At 45.6% G+C, this 26575-nt stretch overlaps 1 protein-coding gene and 1 long non-coding RNA gene across 11 annotated transcripts in view; one reads left to right on the top strand and one right to left on the bottom strand.

The window, feature by feature from the left end:
- The window catches only part of PALM2AKAP2 (PALM2 and AKAP2 fusion), a 372804-nt gene that overhangs the window by 261488 nt on the left and 84741 nt on the right, over positions 1–26575 (top strand). The window contains exon 1 of one of the 10 annotated variants that reach the window (XM_070430932.1): positions 17480–17598. The exons of the other annotated variants lie outside the window; for them this stretch is intronic. The gene's annotated coding sequence lies outside the window, so the exon portion shown is untranslated. Of the gene's footprint in view, positions 1–17479; positions 17599–26575 lie in introns of those variants that run through there. 10 annotated transcript variants of the gene reach the window in all.
- On the bottom strand, positions 15013–19084 carry LOC139020877 (uncharacterized). The gene is made up of 4 exons (XR_011473376.1): positions 19008–19084; positions 17997–18372; positions 16260–16392; positions 15013–15228 (listed from the first exon to the last, which is right to left on the bottom strand). It is a non-coding gene; the product is annotated as an uncharacterized lncRNA (long non-coding RNA).

The raw sequence follows: 26575 nt of genomic DNA, 5'->3' as shown, positions 1-26575 counted from the left end.
TGTCAATATTTTTGAAAGAACAAATGAAGATCAATCTTTATTTACTGTGGTTAAGCTGGATCTCTGGTCTTCCTCAAATCCACCCCCTGTATTCTCACCTCCAGGTCTTTCTCTTGTGGCTTCCTTCCTACTTACCCTTCATATGCCACCTGCCTCAGTGTTTTGTTTTTCCCTTGTTAGATCCTCTAAATTAGATCCTCATTTTTTAACCATTCCTTTCATTAAAAACACAACTCATTTGAGGTCTATAATGTATATACCATAAAATTCACACTTTTAAGTGTACAATTAAAAAATTTTAGTAAATTTACCAGCCCTCACCATAATCCAGTTTTATAACAATGTTATCACTCCAATAACATCCCTCATGCCCTATTTCAGTTAATCTCTGTTCTCACCCCCAACCCCAAGCAAACCCTAACCTATTTCCTGTCCCTATAGATTTGTCTGGACGTCTCATTTAAGCGAATTGTATAACATGTGGTCTTTAGTGTCAGGCTTTCTTCACAACGTGGTGTTTTTGAAGTTTGTCTCTGTTATAGCTTCTATCACTATTTCAATTCCTTTTAGTGAATAGCATTTCATTTGCTGGTTATACCAGTGTTCTGTTTTGTTTCTTAGTCCATTCATAAGGTGATGGGTTGTTTGCACATTGGGGCTGTTATGAATACTGCTGCTATGAATAATCATGAGCAAGCTTTTGTGTGGACATGTGTTTTTATTTGCCATGGGCATGTGCCTAGGAGTAAAATTGCTGGGTTATATGGTAAATCTGTGTTTAACTTTTTGAAGAACTGTCAGATGGTTTTCCAATGTGGCTGCACCGTTTTACACTCCCACCAGCGATGGATGAGAGGTCTGACCTCTCCACATTCTGGCCAACACTTGCTATTATCTGTGTTTAGATGGTAACCATCCTAGTGTTTGTGAAGTGGCATTTCACTGTGGTTTTGATTTGCATTTTCCTGAAGGTTAATGACGCTATCTTTTCATGTGCTTATTGGCCATTTGTGTGTAGTTCATGTTTTAATGAGTTGATTTTCTTTATTTGCTGAAGGGTGGGCTCCATAGTTTGTTAATTTGTTAAATTTCCCAGCACACACAGCACCTTCCCATTGCAGGTGCCCAGTTAGAATATATATATATATTTCTGAGTGAGGGATATTTTTCTTGACTGTGGAGGGAGGGCGAGAAATCCACTTTCCCTCTTTAGGATCACTGCTACCTCCCCCCCCCCCCCCCCCCACCCCGCCTCACTGCTTCCAGCGTTTGGGAGGTTTTATCAATCTCATCAATCCCTTTTCTTTTTTAAAAATATATGTTTTTATTGATTTTTTAGAGAGAAAGGAAGGGAGAGGAAGAGAAAGCGAGAGAAACATCAATGTGAAAGAGAAACATCTATCGGTTGCCTCCCACACATGCCCCAACTGGGGATCCAACTGCGACCTGGGCTCGTGTCCTGACTGGGAATCAATCAACCAGTGACATTTAGGTGCACAGAATGATGCCCAACCAACTGAACCACACCGGCCAGGGACCATGTTACATTTTTTTTATTGTGGTAAAATTTACATGACACAAAATTTACCCTTCTAATCATTTCTAAGTGTGCAGCAGTTCTGTCGCGTTTATATCATTCATCTGTTTTACAACCATTATCACCATCCATCTCTAGAACTTTTTCATCATCCCAAACTGAAACGCTGCTCCTTAAACACTAATTCCTTATTCTCTCCTCCTCCCTCCAGATCTGGGCAACCACCAGAGTGGTATGTTTTATATGCAATAATCTCTAGTTGTCTTCTCAAAGGGATTTTAAACACATCCTGTTAATAGTAAACAGCCTGTAAGATGGCTAAACTTCAGCTGAGCATTTTAATACCCTCTGGGCAAGGCAAGCTTTACATATGAGTAACATTCCTAAATCACGTTACCAGTAAGCTGCTACGTGCTAAAAGCATTTGCTGGTCACTGCGCTTCCTTTCTTCTGGGGAGTGTTGAACTGCCCAGTGCCAACATCCTGGAAGTGTCTTGGTTTTATTCACCTGTGTGGCTCTGCATTGTTTTCTTAGATTCTGTTTATTTGATGACTGTTCAAAACTACATCAATCTATGTGTGGGCGAAGAGGGGACACATACTAAACCTGACCAGCTCAGGGGAGGCCTGTGTGGTGGCCTTGCAAACTCAGAGACCTAAAGGAACCACAAAGGATGGTCTGAAATCAAAAGCTTTTAACTAAAAGCAGTTTGTGGTGAGTAGTCATGTCCTAGGCTGGTATCTTTCCTGACAAAGGCCCATCTTTACCTTAACTGAGCTTGTCTGTTATCTTTTTGCAACTATGATAACATATCTTTGGAATGTCAAAGTAATTTTCCTTTCTTCGGACCCCTCAAAGCTCAGGCAATGCCTCTGTGGAGACCACAAATCCCCTCATTGTTATTGAGTTAATTGTTGACTGTTACCTATCCTATACCCATCTAAGTAAAAGCAGTATGTGGCCTTCTCCCACCTCCCTAATCTATCACCAGTGGATTTCAAGTAACCCACTTACGTCTCCCATTTTGGTTGTAATGTTTAAACAAGGTGCAAAACTGCCTTTCTCAGAGCATTATCTCAATCTGTTGAGATTTTGCTTCCTGGCAATTGTCAACAGTTTGGCTCAAATAAACTCACAAAATTTCTCTATGGGTTTGAATGTTTCTTACATTGACACATGTTAAACCTACATTAATGTATGTTGAAGAAATATCTCCTGGGTAGAAATTATGTGATTTGGCTGCTATTTTAATCAAATACACCAACTACATCCCAAATGTTATCTTTACCTTGCCCTTTTATCTTATATAAAAAGACTAAAAACTAAGTATTAACAAAAAGGAGCACAGAAAATTCTAGTACACTAGAACTTTTCTTAGAAAGAAGCCTTGTACTTATTTACATTGTTAAAACATAAACTGAGGCATACTGAATATTTTAAGAGTTTGAGGGGGGAATATAAAAACTTTTTATTTCCAAAAAATTTTTCACATCCTGAGTTACACAATTTCTTTTTCTCCCACCTACCAGGAAAGGGTATTTCATACACAGGGGCACAGGCATAATGAATTCTGTGTGCTGTGGAGGCCATGGAGATGTCTTCTGTGGAGGTCACTTTTCCCAAAGTCAGCATAGAAGCTGGAAAGGAAGTGTCACCAAATGATCCTCAAAGATCCTTCCAGACTTGATGCCCTTGGCAATGCAGAGCCCCTTTGGAGACTCTCGGGCCAGTCTTTGTATTTTAGCAGCAGCCTCCTCTCCGCTCCCATCCAACCCCCTCAGTTTTGCATTAATCCTGACCCTTCTTGCTTTTGCTTTTCTTAATGTCCTTGCCATTAAGAAGCAGTTTGTTGGTGAGGGGGAGACATTTATAGAAAAATGCAGAAATGAAGGGAGGCTGCAGTTACGACTGATGTTTGCAGCTTAAAGCCTATTTGGCTGTTGGTGACTGGTTGTCCTTAGTGCTTTAATTTCCTACCCTGCAGGCAGTTACAGGCTCAGATTTGGTCTGTTTATGTGGGTCATCATGGCATTAGAGCCACCTTTTCTATGGCCTCCTTGCTTAATTGGTGAAACCGCGTATACAATATTTCTCATTTGAATATAGGCAAGAGACAGATGGGTACCATTGAGGCAAGTGGGAGATTCTGGCTGTAAAACCATTTAAAAGGGACACGTTTCCTAATCGGGGACGTGGACAAGCGACATTACAAAGGCTGCTGCATATCTCTATGTGAAAATTACTGCTGGGACCGAGATTGCTCTTCGGGGAGGGCAGATGTTCTCCATCACACAGGGGGAAAGCACTTAGACTCTTCCGGCGTGAATAGAGGCCACAGGTTACAGCTTTCTTTGGAGGCGGCTTTTAAATCACCGTCCTGCTGAGGGACTTCTGCTGCCAGCAGTGCTGAGCCAGTTGCCCTTTGTATTCGATGATGACGACATTGAGAATTGTTTCGTGCAGGGGCTCTGGACAAAAAGACACATTAGGACAAAAGTCCTTTCTACGTTGAGTACATACACAAAGATTGCTCTAAATTTGCTTCCTTGCCAAAGGAAATACTTTATTGTAGATTTTTTTTAAAAATCCTTGAAACTAGAATAGTGGATCTCAGAGGGGGTTGGCAGTGGGTGGTAGGATGCATACCGGGACTATTTGGGTAAATTTTCACAGTCCCTCTCTTTGAGAATCACTGTCTTGAATTTTCTTAAAATATGTTTTTATTGATTTGAGAGAGAGAGGAAGGGTGAGGAAGAGATGGAGAGAGAAACATTGATCGGCTGCCTCCTACACTCCCCCTACTGAGAATGGAGCCCACAACCCAGGTACGTGTCCTGACTGGGAATCAAATCGAGGCCCTCTGGGTATATGGGACAATGTTCAACCAACTGAGCCACACCAGCCAGGGCTTGCATTTTGCATTATGACGAGGTAACGGATGTGAGAAGCCCTGCTGTAAATTGCAATATGCTGTATCAGTATTGCTGATTATTATTCCTATGGGTTACTCCCTACGTGTCAAATAAAATGAAAGTCAAAGAAATAGAGTCACAACCATTGACAGCTCTCAGTGATCTATGGATAGATAAGAAATATTCCTGATGAATGAACAATGTCAAGCACCTTCTTCTTTGCCACTCTATTTCGGCACCACGTTCTCCTGCCAACGATAATAGCTAATGCTGATTGAGCATTTGCTGTGAGCGGAGTACTGTGCTAGACACTTACATGTACCATCGCATATAATCCTCCAAACAACGCTGAGCAGGAGGAACTGGTATTAATCCCATTGTACAGGTGTGGTGAAAAATGGTAAAGTTAAGTGACTCATCAAAGATCTTGAAGTGAGCCTGCGAACCCAGGTAGAGACACTTGTTAACCTCTCTCTTTGAGTACTAATGAAGGCAAATTAATTTTACCATTAGTTAAAGCAGAAGAATCCCAAAGATGGGGCAGGAGTGGCTTTGAATTGTAGATAAACAGTAAGTAATTTTTTAATATTACTATGTTTCAGATATTGCATGGAGTGGGATCCCTCGGGGATTTTATCTGTTTTTGCATCTATCCCAAAATAGATGTCATCTTTCCAGACTCATCGGGTGTATAAACACAACATTCTGTTTTTGTAATGGCACAGGTGCCGCCTTGAGATGCGGTGATAATATCTAATGCCATCCTATTTTGTAAGGCAGCTTTTCCCATTGAAGACATTTCAGTGTTTATTAGAGTTCAGCTCTGATGACTGTCACTGCGAGCTTGTTAAGTGAACTTAGTTAATTAAAGCTTCGATATGAGCAATAACATCTTCAGTTCCTAAGGAGGGTGCAAAAATAGCTGCTAAGTGATCATGCCAATGCAAAACATGCTTTCATAAAAGGGAGGTGAGCAACAGAGGTGACTGAAGGGCAAATATGTCCTTGAGCCCACAGATACCCGATAGTACATCTTCCTATGCAACCTGGGGGTAGTAGCCAAGTCCAGAGACTGGTACCACACAGCCACTGTGTTCCATGAGGGGCTACAGTAAATGCCAGTCTTCCTTCCCAGTCTGTTCCAACCAATCAGAACTTTTAAAAGTTATGAAGGCATTACATGGATGGTTAGCTATTTCCCCTAACATTCTGGTACTATTAGGAAACTCTAGTAGAGAATGCTTTCTTTGTTCCCAACATAAAGGAGCTGAAGAGCTTCAGTATCCATATCTAGGAGTTCACCATATGAACCTACCCCAGATTTGTACATGCCCGGCTGCTGTGGTTTTGACAGGATCCTCGCTGTTTGCAGTCCTCAAGGCTGCGTGAACAGTGCCATCACAGGACAAGGAGAAACCATGACCATGATATTGTAACTAGGCCATTCGTCAGTGTTTGCAATGTAATATCAGCTGCACTTAAAGTTGGACTTCGTGTGTGTGGTGGTTGTTCTAGAATCCATTTTGGTAAGGCCCTCCATTCAGTACCTGGGAGAGGAGAGCCTCGCTTTTATCCTCAGAGAAGCCCTATCCCATTTTGATCCTGTTGGTATTATAGCAACAGACTGCTGTTTTCCCAGTAGCCAGTTGAGCTTATGGCAGTCTTTTTTCCAGTGTCTAGGTTTTTTGCAACAATTGCAAATTCCAGTTTTTCGGTTGTTAGAAAACCCTTTCTGATTTTCAGTTCCCATGGGTATGTTCACTGTAATGGTAAACTCATGACTTGAGTTGCTTTAATTCAACAATTCAGAGCCTGGTTCATTTTCCTTTTGTTATTTTTCTCTGTTGTTTTGGATAGTTGACTGGCCAGATGAACTAAATCATGAGTATCCATAGTGGCCCAGTTAAGTGGGTTTCTTTTTACTAGAACACTAGGTTCATCACCTGATCCATTTAAAAATGTAGTATTATTAAAAAGAAGTTTCCTCTCTCTTGACATTCTCAGTGCCTACAAACTGTAAGAATGTCTTTTCTAAATGACTGTAGTGATCAGCAACAGTTTCATCTTGTCTTTGAACACATTGCTCAATTTTCCTCCAATCAATATTCTTTGGAAAGAATACCGCTCTTTAGCCACATTTTGAGCTGTCATTTTGTGTGCTGTGCACTACTCGGATAAATCTGCTAACGGTTCTTTCCAGTTGGCTGGTTCCATCCATTTCTTTTCATTGCCTTCCCCTGCCAATATGGATTAGCTGATACAAATCTGAATAACCAGGTTCCTAGGTTTGCACAATTAGTCAAGATTCATTTGAAATTCAAGAGGATTATGGGTAGGGCTTGGGAAGTCTTTTTTTTTTAATTTAAAATTGTTTTCATCCTGGCTGGTGTTTCCCAGTGGTTAGAGCATTGACCCACACACCGAAGGATCTTGGGTTCAATTTCTGTTCAAGGGCACGTACCTGGGTTGCAGGTTCAAGCCCCAGCTCTGGTCAGGTGCGTGTGGTAGGCGACCAATTGATGTGTTTCTTTCACATCAATGTTTCTCTGTTTCTCTCTCCCTCCCTCCATCTTTCTCTCGCTCCCTCCCTCCTTCCCTTCCACTGTCTCTAAAAATCAATATCCTCAGGTGAGGAATAACAAAAAATTTTTTTTTCAATTACAGTTTACATTCAATATTATTTTACATTAGTTTCGGGTGTACAGCAGAGTGGTTAGACAATCAGGAAGGCTATTGGTGTTGGCCTGATTTCATTTTCTGCAGATAGCTTCATCATCCCAATGTTTTAAATGTTGATGAATTTTTGTGTGTGCTTTTACCAACTCTTTGACTTGGTAAAGATCACCTCTCTCTGAGGGGTCACCTCCTAAAATAGAGGACACTGGCCTGGATACTCCTGGCAAAAATTGTGACACATTAAGTGTCACACTCCTAACTCTACCAGTACGTTTCCTCCTGTGTATAGTTCTAGAGTTCCAGCGGTAGGAACACATAATGTAATGATGATAAGGCTCTAGAAATAGTCTTTGTCCATGCACGTCAGATAAGTCTGTGTTCTTATGAGATAATGCCCCAGTCTAATTACCTTTGAAACAGAGCTTACTTGCAAATACCAAAGTCTGTGACTTCCCACAGAACAAAGGCAAGCAAACCAAACATAGAGCCTATTGGCAGAACCCATTGGTCTTTGGTGCTCTTGGAAGGCTGCCAATCTGCTTCCCACTTAGGCAGAGGTTTGCCTATCCAGTTAATTTATGAGTAAATTATTACCGATGTCCAGGAGGGTTGGAATGGTCACAAGTTATTCCTAAAATAACTCGTGGTCACTTATAGTAGGCCTTATCCTTCTGAAACAAGCCAGGTGTCACAGAAGTCTCATAAATCTTGAGTATAATTCTCAAGAATACCTGTTGGATTCATAAGCAGACAGGTCTCTAAGCACTTAAGATAGTTTAAGTGAGCATCTATCGCGCTTCTTGATAAATTATCAGATACCTTCCTTTTCCGTCTCTTCTGTATCCATCCTCCAATGGCCTTCCTCCTTGGTTTTCTCTGTGCAGTGAAAACATGTAGTTAAGATGGTGAAAATCACGACACACATGTAAACTGTACATACTCGTAAAAAAGAGAAAATGTGCTCAGACAAGATGATTGACTCATGGGCTAGGGAACAGGCTGTTCACACTAATAGATTTTCACATCAAGAGCAGGGCTATTCTGAGGTCACTTGAGCTTATTACCATTGTAATGGTGGCTTCTTACTCAGAAATGAGCAAGGGAGATGTGACATTTATTTTAGCTCGACATTCTTATGTCTGTTTCCAAAAAAGAAAAAGGTTTCGGCAATGACAATCCTCATTCTCTTTCCCGAAGGGATCTGTACAAGAGAGCAGGACACTGAATCAGTCGCCATACACTCCCTATGCTCACAGACTGTGCATTTAGATATCTAACATGATGAATTTTAGTCTAGAAACAATGAATAAGGAGAATAATAGGTACCATTCATTGAAAATTTTCTGTGTGTCAAGCATTGCCCTGGGTGCTTAAGGCATCATATGAATTAATTCTTATCACAACCCTAAGAGATGGGTACTATGAGTATCTGCAATTTAAAGAGGAAGAAAGGTACAGAGAGACTAAGTAACTTGTCCAAAGACACACAGCAAGGAGTCTCAGAACCCGGGTCTAACCAGGCAGCCCTTGCTCTTCATGACTTTGCCCGGTAGAACAAAATGGTGATGTTCATATGCAAACATATAAAGTAGGACTCACAGCTCCTGATCCATAAGGAAGCTTTCGGGGAGTTCTGTTTGCATTTGCTCTTCAGATGCAGAGCTGGCGCTTACCAGGGTGGATAAAGCTAGGCTTTTGTCCCAGGGGGTTGGCTGTTTTTCAGGCTTGCCCTTGGCCCTTCATCCTATCAACATTCTGATGACATTGCTCATTATCATTCAACTGCAGTGATTTATGAATCTGATGAAACAGAGCTGCCTCTTCGGTAACTAAGGAAAGCTGCACCTATAATGAATAAATAGACCTTCCTAATAAATATAGCACACAGATGTCTTGCAGTATCTATTAAGAAACCACTATACCCACCATGCCTGCGCTTGGGGCAGTTTCTTCTTTTAGTTGTTCCTAAGATATCTGCATATCAATGTTTTACAGCATTTGTTAACGTCTGGGTTTAAAAAAATTAACTTGCTGAATGTTGCGTTGCATGTTCTGATATGTGGCATACCATATTTAAACAGGTTCAAATTTTGAGAGTGATTTTTCAAATTAATGTCAATAAATTCTTTGGAAATTTTGAAAATATAAACTTATTTAAATTGAGAAATAGGCATATATTCGTCCACTGGGTCATTTTTAAATTACTCTTGATGTGCTTTAAATATGTTGGTTCCTGCAAAAAAATATATAAACAAAATCTAAATATGAAAAATGTTCAAGTTTATATTAAGTTTATCCCATGAGTGACATAGGAAAATCCCTCTTAAGAAAATGACATTGCAAAAGAGGTATAGAATCTTTTTTCTTTTTCAAATAAAAAAATACATCCTGTTTCTAAGCATTTTTTATTGTATTAGACAGTTTATTAAAATAAATCTTTTTTGCCCCAGCCTGGTATTCAGTTGGTTAGAGCATAGTCATGATATGCCAAGGTTGCAAGTTTGATCCCCTGTCAGGGCACATATAAGAAACAAATAATGAATGCATGAACAAGTAGAACAACAAATTGATGTCTCTCTCTCTCCCTTTCCTTTCTCTCTGAAATCCATTAAAAAAATTTTTAAAGTAAAATAAACCTTTTACTCATACGGACTTTATCAAACTTTCTTATCCTGTAATAGTTGTTGACCTACCATTCCTCTTCTCCTCTTTCACCCTTCTTCTCTCCTTCCTTCCTTCCTTCCTTCCTTCCTTCCTTCCTTCCTTCCTTCCTTCCTTCCTTCCTTCCTCATTTCCTCTCTCTCTTCCTTCTTTGCTTTTTTCTTCTTTCCTTGTTTGTTTCTTCTCTTACTCCCTTTCTTGGCGGGGTGACCACGGGGATTGTGGGATTCTTAAATCAGGAAATACAGGGAAGATGGGGGGTGAGGGTGGTTGAAATATGTGGGCTTGATGCTGAGTTCCAGGCAGGACTTCAGGATGCACTGAGTACCTCTGTCTAAGGAAGGATCAGGATAATGGGAATAGGGGGGAAGAAGATTGTGAATGGGCCCTGGGGAACAGCAGTCTTGCGGGAAGGCTAAGGAAAGGCCTAGAAGGGGGCAGGAGTTGGATAGGGCGTGACTGATGAGGAAGACTTTGTAGGTAAAGAGCAGAGTGTGAGCTGAGGAGTTAAAGAGCTGGTGGATTCAGGGCAGACTGAGTGATCCCAGGACAGATGAAAGCACTGGGTGGAGCTAAGCTAGAAGAAGAGGGAGCAGGGAGCAGGTGGTGGGGGCACTGATTCTGTTCATTTCGCCTACAGGGCTCCTCCCTGGGATATGATGGTTCCACCTTGTAGGAACCATGCCCTCCATACAGTGCCTGCAAGGGGCCTCCTTCAGGAAGTGGCCACAAATTATAGCACATAGAGGTGTCAACATGGAGCCTTCTCTTCCCCTCTCTGATAATTCAAGTCCACAGCAACCTCTTCTGTCTGCAGAGTAGTCCAGAATATTGAGAATGGATGGGAGGCTTTAATAAAATTCAAAGCAAAACCATGGGCAAGAAGACTAAGAGAAAAATATTTCTAGGATACTGTGATAGAGCTGGTAGATGTGTAACCGTGCCCAGAGCACAGCCATCCTGCGTGTCTGGGCTGCCTATAATGACGGTAGCCACTGCTTTTGCACTTGCCTGGCCTTATTGCCAAGATTATTAGAAGTAGGCCATCGATAGGACTCTGGCCTTACAACCAAATGAACCAGGGCTTCCTCTCACCATCCCATGTTATTGTTGTTTATTGTTTCTTTAGAAATAATAAACATACCAAAGAGCCCTGGCTGGTGTGGCTCAGATCAGGATTCGAACCCAGGTCTTTGGCTCCAGACCCTGTTTTTCACTGATACTTTGCTCTACTGTAAAATGAGGAAAGTGGCTTAGGTGACAGGTAATTTTCCTCCTTGCTCTAATTCTCATGCCTCTGACACTCTGATACGCCCTTACCTATCCCAAGCAGGTAAAGAAAATGCCGGATGTAAAACAGGAGCAGCGGCAGCAAGCCTGTATCTAAATGCACACTCTCCTCTCGTACTTGCCTATCTTATCTCAACCGGTCTATGAATTACTTAGCAGTCCGGCCCTCCGGCTCCTCAGAGCCTGAGTCCTTTACAGCAGGCGCAAACTGTGTCTGAGACCTGGCAGCGTTACTCACCTATGCTCTCTGGCTTCTTAAGGTATTTGTGATTGTAATGACTGCTCATAACATTAACTGCACAGTGGTCTAAAAAGAAAAGGGAAGAAGGCGGGAGAGGAGGGAGGGTGGTGGAAGGAAGGAAGGACAGAAGGAAGCAAGGACAAAAGAGAGGGAGGGAGGGAGGGAGGGAGGGAGGGAGGGAGGGAGAAGAAAGGAGAAAGGAGGAGAGGAAGAGAGAAGAGGAGAGGGAGAGGAAAAGGGAGCTGGAGAGAAGGCAAAGGTACTTACTTTTTAAAATTACCATTGACTTTAGAGAGGAAGAGAGAGGGAGAGAGAGATAGAAACATCAATGATGAGAGAGAATCGTCTCCTCCCTCCTGCACGCCCCCCACTGGGGGTTGAGCCTGAAACCTGGGCATGTGCCCTGACTGGGAATCGAACTGTGATCTCCTGGTTCATAGGTTGAAGGTCAACCAGACGCTCAACCACTGACCCATGCCGCTGGGCACAAAGGTAATTACTGAAGGAATTGGAGCATCTTCACAGATTATGTAGATATGTCTGCTTTAGTTGACTTTATCACAAGCTATTGTGGTTTCTAAAGGGATTTTACGTTGGCCAAAGTCCCATTCCAAGAGGCTTTTAATATGCTGTAGAAGATGCTATTAACATTCTTCATACTTAAATGATCTTAATACTTCATCATCTTAGTGGTTACTTAGGTAAGTAATTATCTTACTTTGTGTATACAAACTTAAAAATGCCTTCTTAATATTTCTCCATCATAATTAATGAGCGTACATTAATGTTAGGGTATGTAATTATGTTCAACATTGTAGAAGGAAAAGGCCTGGTTTTTTTCAGTGGGTAGTTCTCAATAGTAAAACATTTGAGGAGTAAGTCAGAGAGAACTGCAAAGACTACCTCTATGATAATCAGAATTACTACAATTTAAAATGTCAAGATTTTGTCTTCCCCCTACCCCGCATATTACTGAAAATCCTTCGAATTCTTTCCATAAATTAACAGCCTGTACTTAAAAGTTCTGAGGGAAACACTTGGGAATTACTGGAAAAACATTACAGTCCCATTTTTTGAAGACTAAAAAATAATTCTTATCTGACCTAAAATTGACATGGGATTAAGCATCATTGGAAAGAAAGGTGGTTTTGCATTTAAAGCCCAGATCCTGAATGAGAAGCAAATTCACCGTGTTGACCCAGAGAGCTGTCCCGGGCCTTGGGTGCAGCTTCCCAGCTTCCTATCTGCGATCAGCTGTGTACATTCCAAGTATATTTGGCATATTTAAGTCCAGGGCTTTACGTAAAAAGTACCTTGTTTTATGCTGTGTCTTTGTTAGGCCATGAGCTCCAGAGTGTTTACTGGCTTTTTAAATGCTTCAGTTGATAAATGAGATAAACAAAGACCCGGGGCCTCAGAGGGCTTTGTTTCTGTTAATTATCCAAGAAATATGTACTCGAGTATATTCTTGTCATGAGCACATGAGCTTCGAGGCCTCTGGAACCGAGATGTGGGACCCCAGTAGTCCCCTGTGGCCTTGCTTCCCTCACCAGGGCTGCCCTCTGCCCTCTCTCCCTCTCCCACCCTTCTCTTCCCCTCCACAAATAGCCTCTTCTTCCATCCTGTCCAGCACGGGCCTTCCCAAGTTGCTGTTTTCCGTGGAAGATTTGAGTGTGGAATCGTGTATGACTTTCTCTTTGTAAGGGTACCACCAAATGCATATTACAGTGGGCAGTCTGGATGACATAAGGCCACTTTGACAACAGAGAGAAGGCACGGCTCAGTTATAATGTGGGACAGAATGAGCACCATTGGATGGGCAAATGTTGCTTGGTTTTGGGAATGTTTTGTTGCAGTGTTTTTAAAAGGTCTTTTGAAGAAAGAGGCTCCAGAGGCTGCGGTGAAGGTCAGCAGGTCACCATTTCCTTATGTTAGAGGGTTTGGCAAAGGAAAGGCCAAGTGTGAGGATGCAGGGAAAGGAAATAAAAGGGGAACAGGCAGGAAAGGGGCTCACACGGGCACAGGAAGCTGGAGAGCCTGGAGAGGAAATGAAGGAGAGGCAGGCACCACAAACTAGGCCGAGAACAGGAGTAAACACAGTCCAAGAGCCCAGGGTTCTCAGATGACAGGGTCTCTGTCTCTCTAGAAACTACTGGTTTGTTTGTTTTTATTCGGAAGTTGGCAATTTTCTGACTAATTTGTAAGAACTCTGCAGATGAGAGATGGCCACCCCTTGTCCTGTCTGCTGCAAGTATTTCCCCTCGCTGTTTCTTCTCTCAGCTTTTCAGTCCTGCATCCAGTCCCATGGGGATGCCCTTGGGATCGGGGTTGTTTCTAAGTTTCCAGTGACCACGCCTGGTGCTTAGCGGGAAAGCCCTACAGATTCGGGGCTATTGGTTTGACGTGGACCAGCCCTTTTGGTGTTTTGCTTGCTGTTCCCTCTTATTCTGTCCCCTCACCTCCCAACCAGCCTTCATTTTCTGTGGGAGACATGTAGCCCTTGAGGAGCACGCCCAGCCGGTGTTTTTGTTCTTTCTCCTTGCTAACAGGGAAAATAGCAAATTCTCTTTCAGGAGGCCAGGCTTGGCCCTTCCTCTGGGTTTTCAGATCAGCTCTCTGAGCCACTCACAGGTCTTATTTTCAGCAGCTACTCTTCTTCTACGCTTGGGGGTATGTGGCTACTGCTGGACCATTATTTGCCAGATTTTTTTTTTTTTTTTTTTTTTTTTTCAGGTTGGAGGAGAAGAGACTTTGTCAGTCTGTGTCTAGGCTGATTCCTTTCCCAGAAACATAACCTCCACTTTTGGTGTTTCTCTAGTAACTAACTATATTCTATTTTTTGGGCCTCCCAGAAGCCACTCTTGCTCAGGGCATGGTTTAAAGTGGGCCAGCAGCATGGCGGCGACAACATGAGCAGCATGTACACTTAGGCCGTAGTGAGAGAAATCTATTCTCCTCTCTGGCCAAGCAAAATTTCCACAGAAGGTTTTGTGTCCTGAATGGTGCAGGGCCTTTGGGAACATTCAATATTTACAAATCCCAGCTATGTTTCTTTCACAGAATTAGTAGCTCTTTATTTGCTTCAAATGTGCTTATAAAGTGCATTTAGGAGACTAAATGCTTCTTTCATGAAACATTCTTGGCTCTAATAACTGTTATCATGTTAAAGCACATATGATGTGGTGAAGCCATAAGCATGCACGGGGTAGTAAAGCCAGCCTTTCCCATCTCCAGCGTGTCTCCTTCCTTCATGATCTAAGAATCACCGGGGAGCCCTTGCAATCCAGTTTCCCTGGCCCTGCCCCCAGAGATTCTGACTCAGTAGGTAAAGATGGAGCCCAGGAATCTGCATTTTCAGGATGCACAGAGGTGGCTCTCATACCTGTGGTTCTTAACACTGGCTTTGAGTCCAGAGCAAGAAAGCTCAACCTCAGCACTTTGACATTTGGGATGCGATAATTCTTAGTTGTTGTGTTGTGTGTGTGGGGGCGGGCGGGGGGGGCGGTTTGTGGCAGTCCTGGATACTTTAGTACAGTGATGGCGAACCTTTTGAGCTCGGCGTGTCAGCATTTTGAAAAACCCTAACTTAACTCTGGTGCCGTGTCACATATAGAATTTTTTTGATATTTGCAACCATAGTAAAACAAAGACTTATATTTTTGATATTTATTTTATATATTTAAATGCCATTTAACAAAGAAAAATCAACCAAAAAAATGAGTTCGCATGTCACCTCTGACACACGTGTCATAGGTTCACCATCATTGCTTTAGGATGTTTAGCAACATCCTGGCCTCTGTCTATTAGATACAGTAGTACCCTCCCTCCACCATGTGAAACATGTCTCCAGACATTGCCAAAATGCCCCCTGGGAGGGCGGCCAAAGCACCCTCTATTGAGAATCGTGGACCTAGGGGAGAATAAAATGAGAAAATGTTAACTAAAAATAGTTTTTACTTTTGAATGCAGACATTCATATTCAATGGCATTGATTTCATTGAACAAATTAAAAATTTCTGAGCGCCTGGTATGTACTAAGCCTTTTATATAAAAATGTTTGATTTAATCATGGCTACCTCTTTAATATCTTATAAGATGGAAGAAAAGGAAATGCTCTTGTAAATTAATATGTATTGAACAGGCACTTTTCCTAAATTAATATTCCCAATTGTTGTCTATAGGTTATACCAGAAAATTAAAATTAATACCAACAGACAATATTAACATTAAAACCAATATTACATTAATATTAATTAACATTGACATTGCTTTAGGAAAGAACTAATTCAGAATAAAGCCGGTGTAAGTTGCTGTACTTTTTCTAATAAAACAAATTTGATTTGTAAACTTTATCCTTATTCAAATTTAGGAACACATGAAGAGAGAGTGATGCTACCCCTGTGAAAATACTGTTTATGAAATCTCCCCTCTGCGATAATTTTAGACTCTTTTCTTGGCGAGTTTATGGTCCATATAAATAAATAACTGTACCCCAAAACATGCTCATTTCCATGTGAGTTTTTCACATGATAGAAAAATGTAAAAAATAGATCACGATGCAGGGCCCCCAAATATTTAGCTCCTTAAGTTAGTGACATGAGAAGTGGAAGGAAGGAAAGGAGAGGCGAGGACAGGACAGGAATTGATTGAGGCCCAAACCCATTGATGTAATCTCCAACACGGGTCAGTAAAGTCTATTGAAATTCAAGAATGTGGGAGACAAACACACAAAAAGCCTGGTAAATCATTCCTAAATGCAAGGAAAAAGAAGCCTATTGACATGCAGGAACCCAGAGGAGAGCAGCGGATGTCTCCACTGCAGACTTTGTCCTTCCCTGAGTCAAGGTGTGAACAAAGAAGGCTTTTCTCCCCACGGTGCTCTTTTCAAGGTGTTTCTAGGGTGGGCAGGCTTTCTGGGCGGTATCCCCCCGCCCCCCATACCGTTTCTTTGTACTGGAAACCAAGGACCTCCGCAGACTGGGAAAGAAGTCCCAGGCCCCGAAGTTTTCTTTCCCTGTTGAGTTTGGCACGCGGAACTGACTCTCAGGAGAGGACCCAGCGGGTCCTTGCAAGGCTGGAGAGAGAGAATCACCGGGGAAATGAAAACCCCGATATTAAAGCCAAGAAATCTGACTTTGTATTCTTTTCCCCTGCAGAGGATGTGCACAGTAAGATAGCCGCTCGCTTTCTAAATGCTGCCTTCTGAGTAGGGATTTTGTGTGCGTGTCCTCCCAGGATTTCTAGACGGTCCGTTTTCATAGGGTCATTAACATTATTTAACTATTCATGGTGGGGGAGGGGATTACAGACTGAAATTTCAGACCGCTCGGGAGTGACGGCTGGCCGGCCACCCACCGGATCGGGCCCCAGGCTGCGTTTCAGCTGCCGCCCGCCCCAGCGCCGGCTTTGTTAACACAGGCGTTTTGACACTAGGCCGGCGGCGGCCACGATGGGCGGGGCAGCATGAAGGCTCCGGCGAGCCAGTGAGCCAGAAGCATCCCTGTCCACCCCTCAGCCTCGGGGGGCGAGGGAGGGGGCCTCAGGGAGGGCCCCCAAACACACGGAGACCCCAGCCCTGTCACAAAGATGAGTCTCCCGACCGCTCCCAGCCGCCGCACTTCCCCGGCAGCACTTCCCCGGAGTCGGTCGTGGTGCCGGGTAAGGGACGAGGGACTCGCTCCACCCCCCCCCCCCCCGGGGGCAGAAACTCCGCAGCTCCAGGCGTTGCGAGCGCGCCCCTGCTCCCACAGATCCTCACATACACGTGTGCACACACCAGCACGCACGTCCAGGCGCACACACGCCGACACGCTCACCCAGGCGCTAACGCAGACACACAGCCCTCTCCCCAGTTGGGAAATACCCGCTTTACCGGCCCCACCCCGCCTCCCCTGCTCCTCCCCTTCTCCGTGTCCCCCTTTCATCCCCCCATCCCTCGGTTCTATCCATTCATTCGTTTCTGGGTTTGTGCGTGGATTCCGTCCAGGCCGCCGAGATCAGGTGCGGGTGGACCGGTGGGGTCTGAGCAGGCGGAGGGGCGAGCCTCGGGTTCCGGGCGCCCGGAGGGGCGGGGAAGGGGCGGGTCCCGGGAACCGGCGGGCGGCGCTCCCAGCCCTCCAGCTCTCCCTGCGGCCGCGGCTCTCCACAAACGCTCTAGCCCCGACCTCCGGCTGCCGCACGCTGTTCTCCGGAGACTCCCGGACGCCCCCAGGAGGAGGCCGTGGCCGTGCCGCGCTGGAGCGGAGCCCGAGGACTGCGCCCCGGGATTCGGCGCCCAGAGGTGCGTGTCCAAGCGGTGGTACCGCGGCCCCGAATACCACATCCCCGGGGCGCCCTGCTGGTGTCGGGGCCTCGGGCGTGGGGAAAAGGTGGCCTGGGAGGGACTGGTGATCTGGGGAATCCTCGGAACCACCTTGGACCTTAAAGCGCTTTTATGGGATTTGTCTAGCGGAGCGTGTGGGGGAGGAGGCCGGGCTGGAAAGGGCTGTGGCCATGTGGCTTTAAATTCCTAGGTTTGGGGGAGGGCCAAGCCTTTGGCTGCTTTATTCAGTACTTATTTACTTATATATGCTTTACAAAATAAATTTAGGACGACTCCCCAACACACACATACACACACACACACACACACACACACACACACACTCGACCATACAGCGAGAACATTGGAAATCATACCGTGGTCGCTCCTCCCCAGACCCGGGAGCAGCGGTGGATGGAGCCGCGGGGCTTCAGCGCGCGTGGGAGGCGCGGGTCTTGCCTTCTTAGATGGCAGCGCCGGGGGCGTTTTCGGAAGTCGGGAGCTTTGCCGAGAGACTGAGGCCGGGAGGGCCGAGTCCCCGGGCAGCCGGAGCCTGAACTCGAGAGACTGGGGTCCGGGGGCGCTGAACTCGGGAGATGAGGCGGGAGAAGGGAGCTGCCCTTTTTTGCCCCAGGGGTGGACAAGGGGTCCGGGTCTGAGCCGAGCCGGGAAGTTTGGCCCAACGCTGGGATTCCAGCTGTTAGGATCTGGAGTTTTATCCCGGTAAAGCCGGAGGGTCAGCCTGTTTCGACCCTTTGGGGAGTGGAGGAGCATCGTGGTGGTGAGCGCTGGGTCAACTGCCCTTGGAGGCGGTGCGCGCCCAGGAATAGGGGCGAGGAGATACCCGAGGCCCCGAGAAATTCTAGAGAAACTAAATGGAGGCCAGGAGACTGGATCGACGTCCAAGGGAGTGGGAAGCCTGGGGGCCCGGGAGGGTGCGGAGGGAGCGGGGACGCTGGCTGCCAGTGCGAACTGAAGGCAAAAGGCGGGCTGAGCGCAGTGGGAGCGGAGAGGCGGGGAGACCCGTGGGAGCCAGCCGGGCAGCCGGGTCCTGAGCTGCGCCCGCACTGATGCTAGAGGCTCGCCAGCCCTGGGGGTCCCTCCCCAATCCGCACAAAGGACCGGGGCTTCTTAGAGGGAGGTGACTCGCTTAGCGAGATGGTGGGTTATGTCCCCAGTCCCCGTAAAGCCAGTTTCCCGCGTGGAGCTCGGTCTGATAGGTTGTGTGGTTACACTTGGATAAATCTGTACCCTACCCTGTAGCAGTTTTAAGTGCAGCGCTATTACCTTTGGCTAATTCCTACCACCACCACCACCCCCCCCCCCCGCCCCCCAACGTATTTACCTTTGGAAAGAGACTACACACAAATACACAGAGATATCTGTACCTCTCATATACAGTGTATCTTTGAGCCTGCGAACCAGTTTAACTTCTCCGAGGACGCGCCCTTCCGTCTTTCCAGGCACCCGGAGGCTGAGTAGGAACAAACCCACCCCTCACCGCTGTGATCCCAGAGGATTTGTTTCTTTGGCTTTGTTCTCATTAAAGAGCATTCACTTGAGCATCACACTTTTCTTCCTGGAAATGTTCCCAGTTTAATTAAACACTCTTCTTCCCCCAGCAAGGCAGCCTCCCTGACTTTATTTAGTGATCAATAATAATAAGGTGTCAGAGTAGCTGGCCCAGGAGAGGTACAGCTAGTAAGGAGTTTACTGTTTCTTTAAACGGTAAAGCCTTTTTTAAGAATTGAAACTTGCCCCAAAGCACCTTTTTAAAAACAGCTGTCCTCTGCGAGCTCTCCTGCCTGTTCTGACACAGGTTTTTTTTTGCTTAAAAGGATTTCCTCCTTTGAGGGGGCCCACCACGGGTCTTGGAGGCCCTGCAATTATTTTGGGTGGCTCCAATAAAATTAGTCATGAGCCAGGAATAAACGAAAGTGATACTAGTGGGTCTCCCGTTCCCTTACCTGGCACACTGTGCAGTGAATGATGAGCTGTTTCTCTGGCAGCAGGCTCACTCAGATTCTCTCCGGGATGCTGAGATGCTCGCTGAGCGGGATGGCTGGGCTCCGAGAGGGGACAAGCATTGCGAAACACCCATTATCTCATAGTTCAGGCACGACAGCTGGCACAGCTTCCTGTCTGCAGCGTTCAGGGTACTGTTGTCAGAATTTATTTCACTTTCGTAAGTGCCACATTCTGACTCAGTTGCCTCGGGAGCTCAGGGCCATAAATTGAAGCAGGTTGTCTTAACTTGGTTATCAAAGGAGGTCCACTGTTTTTCTTTCTTTTAATTTCGAAAATTTCCAACATTTTAGTATAGAACTAACATTAAATGTTTCTGTTATACTATGCTAACACCCTGGACTTGCTACTTTATTATTATAATTACTGTCTAGCTCTCATCCTTTTAGATCTGTTACTCGCTTACAGCACCCATGTCCCAGATTTCTATCATGGTTGTCATGACAAGCCTCTGTTTAGTAGGGTAATGAGAAATGTTGCAAATAGAGGTGAGCTCGACTTTAGAAGGAGGTTGTGTTGAGGGATTTTAATAATGGAAATGGGAGCATGTTGAGAATTTACTTCTGAAAGCCAAGGGGGAGGTGTTTGGTTCCATTCTTTAATTTTACACATTTCTCAACACTGGTATGATCTTCTGGACTGGCTGGTGTGTGACCTTGAGAAATATAGGAGTCACCCTTTGCTTAGTTATTGGTCAGGGATCCTGTGCCAGCTATTGGAAATTTGAAGATTTTCTGTGAAGCTCTAAAAGCTTGAGGTTCAGGACCCCACCCCCAGCAGCACTTTGGGTGGCTTGGGGCCCAGGGAGACAGTGCCCTCATAAGCCATGACGGGAGATCTATCCTTATTAGTGAATTTCCTTCTCAGAATATATATCTATCTGCTGCTCAAGTTTTGGACATTTGCCCTTCAAACACATTTTCCAGGAATGTATAGTTATAGGAAAGTTGACATAATCTCTGTTCCAACAAGAAAATCCACTATTTTGCTCAAAGAGAAAGTTTCAGAGTTTGTTTATGTGGTTTGTTTGTGGTACTCGATTAATTAGAATATTGAAGAATGGGAGTGCTTGGAGTAGTACAGTAACCCAAGTGTCAGCGTGTCTTAAAAATGTGTTTCAGCCGAAACCGGTTTGGCTCAGTGGATAGAGCGTCGGCCTGCGGACTGAAAGGTCCCAGGTTCGATTCCGGTCAAGGAGATGTGCGTGAGGCAGCTGATCGATGTTTCTCTCTCATCGATGTTTTTAACTCTCTATCTCTCTCCCTTCCTCTCTGTAAAAAATCAATAAAATATATATTTTTAAAAATGTGTTTCAACTGTTATTAATGAAAGTGTTTCTAAATCGTACCCCTTTACTTGCTCACTCCTTCCCTTGATGAGTGTACCTCGGTGAATATACTGCTGTGCTCCCATTGACAGTTCAGGCTCTTGTAGCTTCCATGTTGTGTTAGCATAGATATGAATTATGACTTATGGGCATGTAGAAGTGTAATGGTGGGACCCACTCCAGGACAGACTCTGGAGGCTGGCTTCTGAGAAAACTAACATCCTGATACAAATGTAATTTCTGTTCTTTGCCCCACTGTCTTGAAACGTGAGTGCCAGAAACATGAATGAATTAAAACTTTCCCTTCTTCCTACAATAAAATGAGATGCGCTTTCTCCAGAGTTCAGCAAGGGTTTTGTTGTTGTTTGTTTTGTGTGGCTTTTTTTTTTTTCCTGTTGAAGTGAATGAGGAGATTGAGGAGGTGCAGGAGAGGACAGACAGGACTAGGCCATCCTTTAGCCACACATATCTCCTTTCCCTTGATTTCTCCTCTCTCTAGGAGCTCCAGTGCTACCAGGCCTTCAGGGATACATTTCAGTAGGAACAAGGGACCATGTGAGTCTTAGAGTGACCGAATGGGCCATGCAACTGGAGAGGTGCCCTATGGAGGACGAATGCTGCTGGTTTTCTTATTCAGGCAGAGGAAGGGGATGGGTGTGTGTGTATGTGTGTGTGTGAAATGATAGCGCTTTTCTTAAGTGGACTTGAGGGTTTTGTCTTTTAATTCCTATAAGGCACATGTCCTGGTTGAGAGGCTGTGGTGTGAATACCAGGGAAGGGGAGAGAGCTGGAGAATGTGGTGGGGAATGTCACTGCTCTCTGAGCCCCCTTTTTTCTTATGTGTGAACAGGGACTTTGTGGTTGGTTTGGATGCTTGATCGAGCACGGGGGATGAGCAGAGCCAAACCCATGGATGCTCTAACAGCCCAGTCAGTTTTCTAGACTATGACAGGGCCATGTCTCTGTAAGATCTGGAGTTCCCTCATCTGTACAAATGGGGATACCAAAGCCCCTCTATTTCAAACCTTGTGTTCAATGAGATGTATATGGAAGCACCTTGCCCATTGCAGCCCCCCCACCCATAATTGGTTGTTTTCTTAAATTAACCAAAGTCTTCTTTCATCCTTATGTCAGATGCATAAAGGAGACAGTTTTTAAAGTTGATTTTTAAAACTGCAGTAACTGTGTCGAGGATCAGCTGTTCACCCTTTGCACTGATCGGATCGAGAAGCTTTGAGTATGGATGTTCTGGTCCAAGCCTGACCCTCACCCGCATCCTACAATCCTCTCCTTTTGGCCTGGGGGAATCTGGGTAATATCCCTCCCCTCCCCTGACCCCTGAGACACTGACACTGTTACATTGAGGCTTCTTCCAGTCTTCTTTGCTTCTCCCTTGTGACACTCGGAGTAAGTCAGCAATTGCTTCTCATTGGGAAAATGGACCCAAATGTTCAGGACCCCAATCCTGGGCTTTGAGCTCACTCAGTGACCAGCGGGTGATGGGTGTCAGGAGGACTCCACTCAGGGATAACGGCAGATGCTTTGCCAACTCTAATGAGTTTAGTCTGTCACCAAGACAGGAACTGGGATTAATATATGAAGTAAAGATTGGCAGTGAGGGTTGAAATACAAACGGGTTTCAAAGAGCCTGAGAATCCAGTCCCAAGATCTGCCATCGAGTTGGCTGGTTAGATGGATGGTTACGTAGCACCATGGTGAGATGGACACACCAGGAACATTACTTTGAGTTTGTTTGTAAGTGCTGCACATCATGCTTTTATTTATTTTATTAATAAATAAATTTTGGACCATTGGTCCAAACCTCTCCACCAAATTCGTGGTGCCAGCCAGCAGTGGGGCCGTGGACAAGGATGCGCTTCGACAGTTAAGGAGGTGAGTGGGTTAGAAAAAGCAGCTGGGGATTCACAAGCAGCACGACTTAAAAAGCAGAACATTGCAGCACCCAACCCAGTGTGTGCTGCCACCGTGAAGGTTTCTTTTTAGTCACTGTCTGCTGGAGGGAAGTCCCTGCTCAAAAGGTCTGTGGAGGAGGAGGGGCTGCCCAGCTCAGGTCCAGTGGCCTCCGGTGTCCATACTCCGTGGGAGGACCTCACTCTGCATGAAGACCCAGCTTCCCAGGACTCTGCCTGTTCACGTGGGCAGCATGACTGGACGTGTGGTCCAGGCACCCCCGTGTCCACGGAGGGATTCCTAGTCCCTGGCACAGACTGTCAGTTTCCATCTGGGAGGAGCCTGGACACTGCCTTTTAAACCAGCGGTCACCAACCTTTCGGACCACCAGGGGTCTGCGGATCACTGGTTGGCGACCGCTGTTTTAAACGGCTTTCCTGGTGATGCCATGTAGCAGGTGATGGTGGCCATTCTGGGGCCACATCGACAGGTCTATACATTCTGCCTGAGCTTTCTGCCCTGTGGGGTGCCTAACCTCCTTATCTGCTGTCTAGGACCGGTAAGAAATTGAGTCAGTTTGTAAAGATAGATAAATGCCAGTCCAGAAATACTAACCTCTCTTTGAACACATAAGGATGGATTTGATTGGTTGGCACGTGCTTTAGTGAGGGCGTCTTGAGAAGGATTATTACTGTGGACAGTGTTACTGTAGGAAACATTCAAACCTGTAAAGAATTTATTTGAGCCAAACTGCTGACAGTTGCTGGGAAACAAAATCTCAATGGATTGAGGTAATGCTCCAGAGAATGGCAGTTTTGCGCCTTATTTTATACATTACAATCAACAGAGGAGACGTGTGTGGGTTACATGAAATCCACTGGTGGTAGATTAGAGAGGTGGGAGAAAGCAAAGTGGGGAAATGTCTGGGACTGGATAAAAAGTAAAATGGTAGACACATACTTCTTTTACTTAGGTGGGTAGAGAGTAGTTAACAGCCAACAATTAACTCCATGACAATGAGGGCATTTGTGGTCTCCGCAGAGCACGGCCTGTGCTTTGAAGGGTCTGGGAAAAGGACAATTACTTTGACATTCCAACAATATGGTTATCGTAGGTGCAAAAAGACAATAGACACGCTCAGGGTAAAGATTGACCTTTGTCAGGGAAGATGCTGGCCTGGGACATGACTCCTCACCATAAACTGCTTTAGTTAAAAAGTTTTAATTTCAGACCATCCTTTGTGCTTCCTTTAGGCCTCTGAGTTTGCAAGGCGGCCACGCAGGCCTCCTCTGAGCTTGTCAGGTTAGCAGGTGGCCCCATTTTGTCCCCAAGAGTAAGGATCACAGTGATGCTGGAGTAGTTTATCCTGGACTGTCAGAGGGGGCCCGACTGGGTGCTTAGAGTGCCCCAGGTTGTTGGTAGGTTAGAGGAGAATTCTGCCAGGATTTCCAGGTGTATAGTCCTTTGTTGGTTGGGACAGTGTGTGTGCTTGGAACTGTCACCCACACCACACCAAGTTCTGTGAAGAGAGGGGGTTCCTCGGGTGGTCATCCTACCCATAGCCCGTGACTCTCCCAGGCTGTGTGTGGTGCACCTGCGGGCTAGGACTGAGCTCATGCTTCTGAGAGTGGAGATGGTCCTGCAGGCGGGGAGAGCCCCAAACCTGTGCAGAGGAGAGGAGAGAAATCTACCTGCCTCCCTCCCGCCCAGCCTGCCTTCATCCTTGGATGCAGAGCTCTGCCAGGGCCCCCGGTGTCCCCGCCTGGGTGAAGCCTGTGTAGAAGGTGTGAGGAAGGCTGCACGGACTGCTCTCAGCCCCTCTCCCTGACTGCATTGGCTCCCGTCATCATGACGTCATTCGCACCGTGGAATATGCTGGAACTTACTTTGCTTGGAGCGATGCCTGGTGTAAGTTCTGTGATACAGCCTATAAACAGAGAAAGACACCATTGTTTAGCTCTTTTTATGTGGGGAGTTGGGAGAGTGATTTTATTCCCAAAGGAATAAATCTCAATTAATTTTCTAGAAAAGTCAAGTATTTCACTGCCCTGGATTCCAAAGCTCTCTCTGTATGTGTATAAAAGTCCAGGCCCATGTGCCATGTGCTGTATGGGTCCCGGGCTATAGTTAGCCTGGCTAATTCGAATTTTACATTAGAGAACATTTTATCCTTGCAAAGGAGAGCAGGAATGCTCTTCTGACACAGGTCCAGATGAGCAGAATTCATCCACTTGGGGAGGCCAATGAACAAACTGCATTGGAAACTTCGATCGCATCCAAAGCACTTGCGATTATTCCCGTTTGAGATCGTTTGTCCTTTAGAGAAAAGATCCGTTCAGTATTAAATGCAGTGCAGAGATGGGCCTGGAGTGGGAGGCATTGCTTTTGCATGAATCACAATGTGTACATTGTTTTTAAATATTCTTTTCATGGCATGCTTCATTATGAAAACAGCTCACAGCCTCTAAAAGGATGGCAGATGTTATGGCATAACCAGCGAGGAGGGTTAAGACAGAGGAGTGAAAGTGCGGGAGAAACCCCTTCCTCTCCAACCACTATTCAGAGAGAACTGAGTTTTCCCTTCTGGGGAATTCCCTGTAATCCCCGGGATACCTTGTTCTGGAGTTTTCCAGGCATGGTGCTGGGAGGAGCTAGGAGGGAAGGGGAAGGAATGAACATTTTTTGAGTGCCAGATGCCAAACTGGTTGCTTCATCTTCCTAGTTTACTGAATCCTTCACAGTCATCATCATGTTTCAAATGAAGATGCTGAGGCCCTTGGAAGTTCTGTAATGAGCCAGGGGTCCCACAGCAACAGGATGCCAGGCCAGCGGTCCTACCCAGCTCCCTCCTACTAGGTGCTCGGGGGGCCTTGCTGTTCAAAGTGTGGTCTGGCACCTGCAGCATTGGCATCGCCCCAGAGCTCGTGGAAACTAAAGAATCCGGAGCCCCATCCCAGATCCATTGAATGGGAATCTGCATTTTGAACTAAATCCATTGTGAGAAGTGCCCGACCACCATGAAAGCTAGCCCAGCCTCAGGACTGAATCTGCAAACTCTGGGAGATTAGACTACCTGGGAGCGGGGAGGGGGCTACTAGAATTTAGTGGGGTGCAGCTAAACATGCCACAGTGCACAGGGAACAAAGAATTCTCCTGCCGCAAATGCCCATAGTTGAGAAACCCCGGTCTAGTTGGCCCTGTCTAGAATTCAGATCCTGTAACTATGTCTCTATAGGTTCAAATAGCTACAGATCTTCAGCAGGCATATTGTAAATTAAATGGTGCCAACTGCCATGTGCGATGCAAATGTGATTCTCTTGATTGGGACTGGGAAAGAACAAGAGCTCACATTGCGGCATGAGAGATTCCGCTGGTTTCGAGAGTGGCTGGCTCCCCTATCTGAGATGCTGTGAAATGATTCTGGGCATGAACTGGGAGCCACTGAGGATGCTAAAAGGGGTCCCTCTCCCATCCTGCCTGGCAACAATCCCCTTTGTTTCTTTGTTTTTCTCTCAAACTTGCCCTAGCGGCTGTGTTGGGACAGCTGTGCCACCTGGAGGCTGTGGGTGGAAAGAGAATAAATGAAAGGCAAAACTGCATTCCTACCCCCTGGGGTCTATGCACCCCCGCCCCGCCCCCCGCCCCCCCCCCCCCCCCCCACTCAAGTCCTTGAATTCGGCCAGGCTTCAGGCA

This window comes from Myotis yumanensis, unplaced genomic scaffold, assembly GCF_028538775.1.
Source record: "Myotis yumanensis isolate MYYU_CA2020_CCGP unplaced genomic scaffold, mMyoYum1.0.hap1 SCAF_12, whole genome shotgun sequence".
NCBI classification, from domain to species: Eukaryota; Metazoa; Chordata; class Mammalia; order Chiroptera; family Vespertilionidae; genus Myotis; species Myotis yumanensis.
Note: the sequence above shows the minus strand (reverse complement) of the source record. Positions and strands in the feature narration are given on the sequence as shown.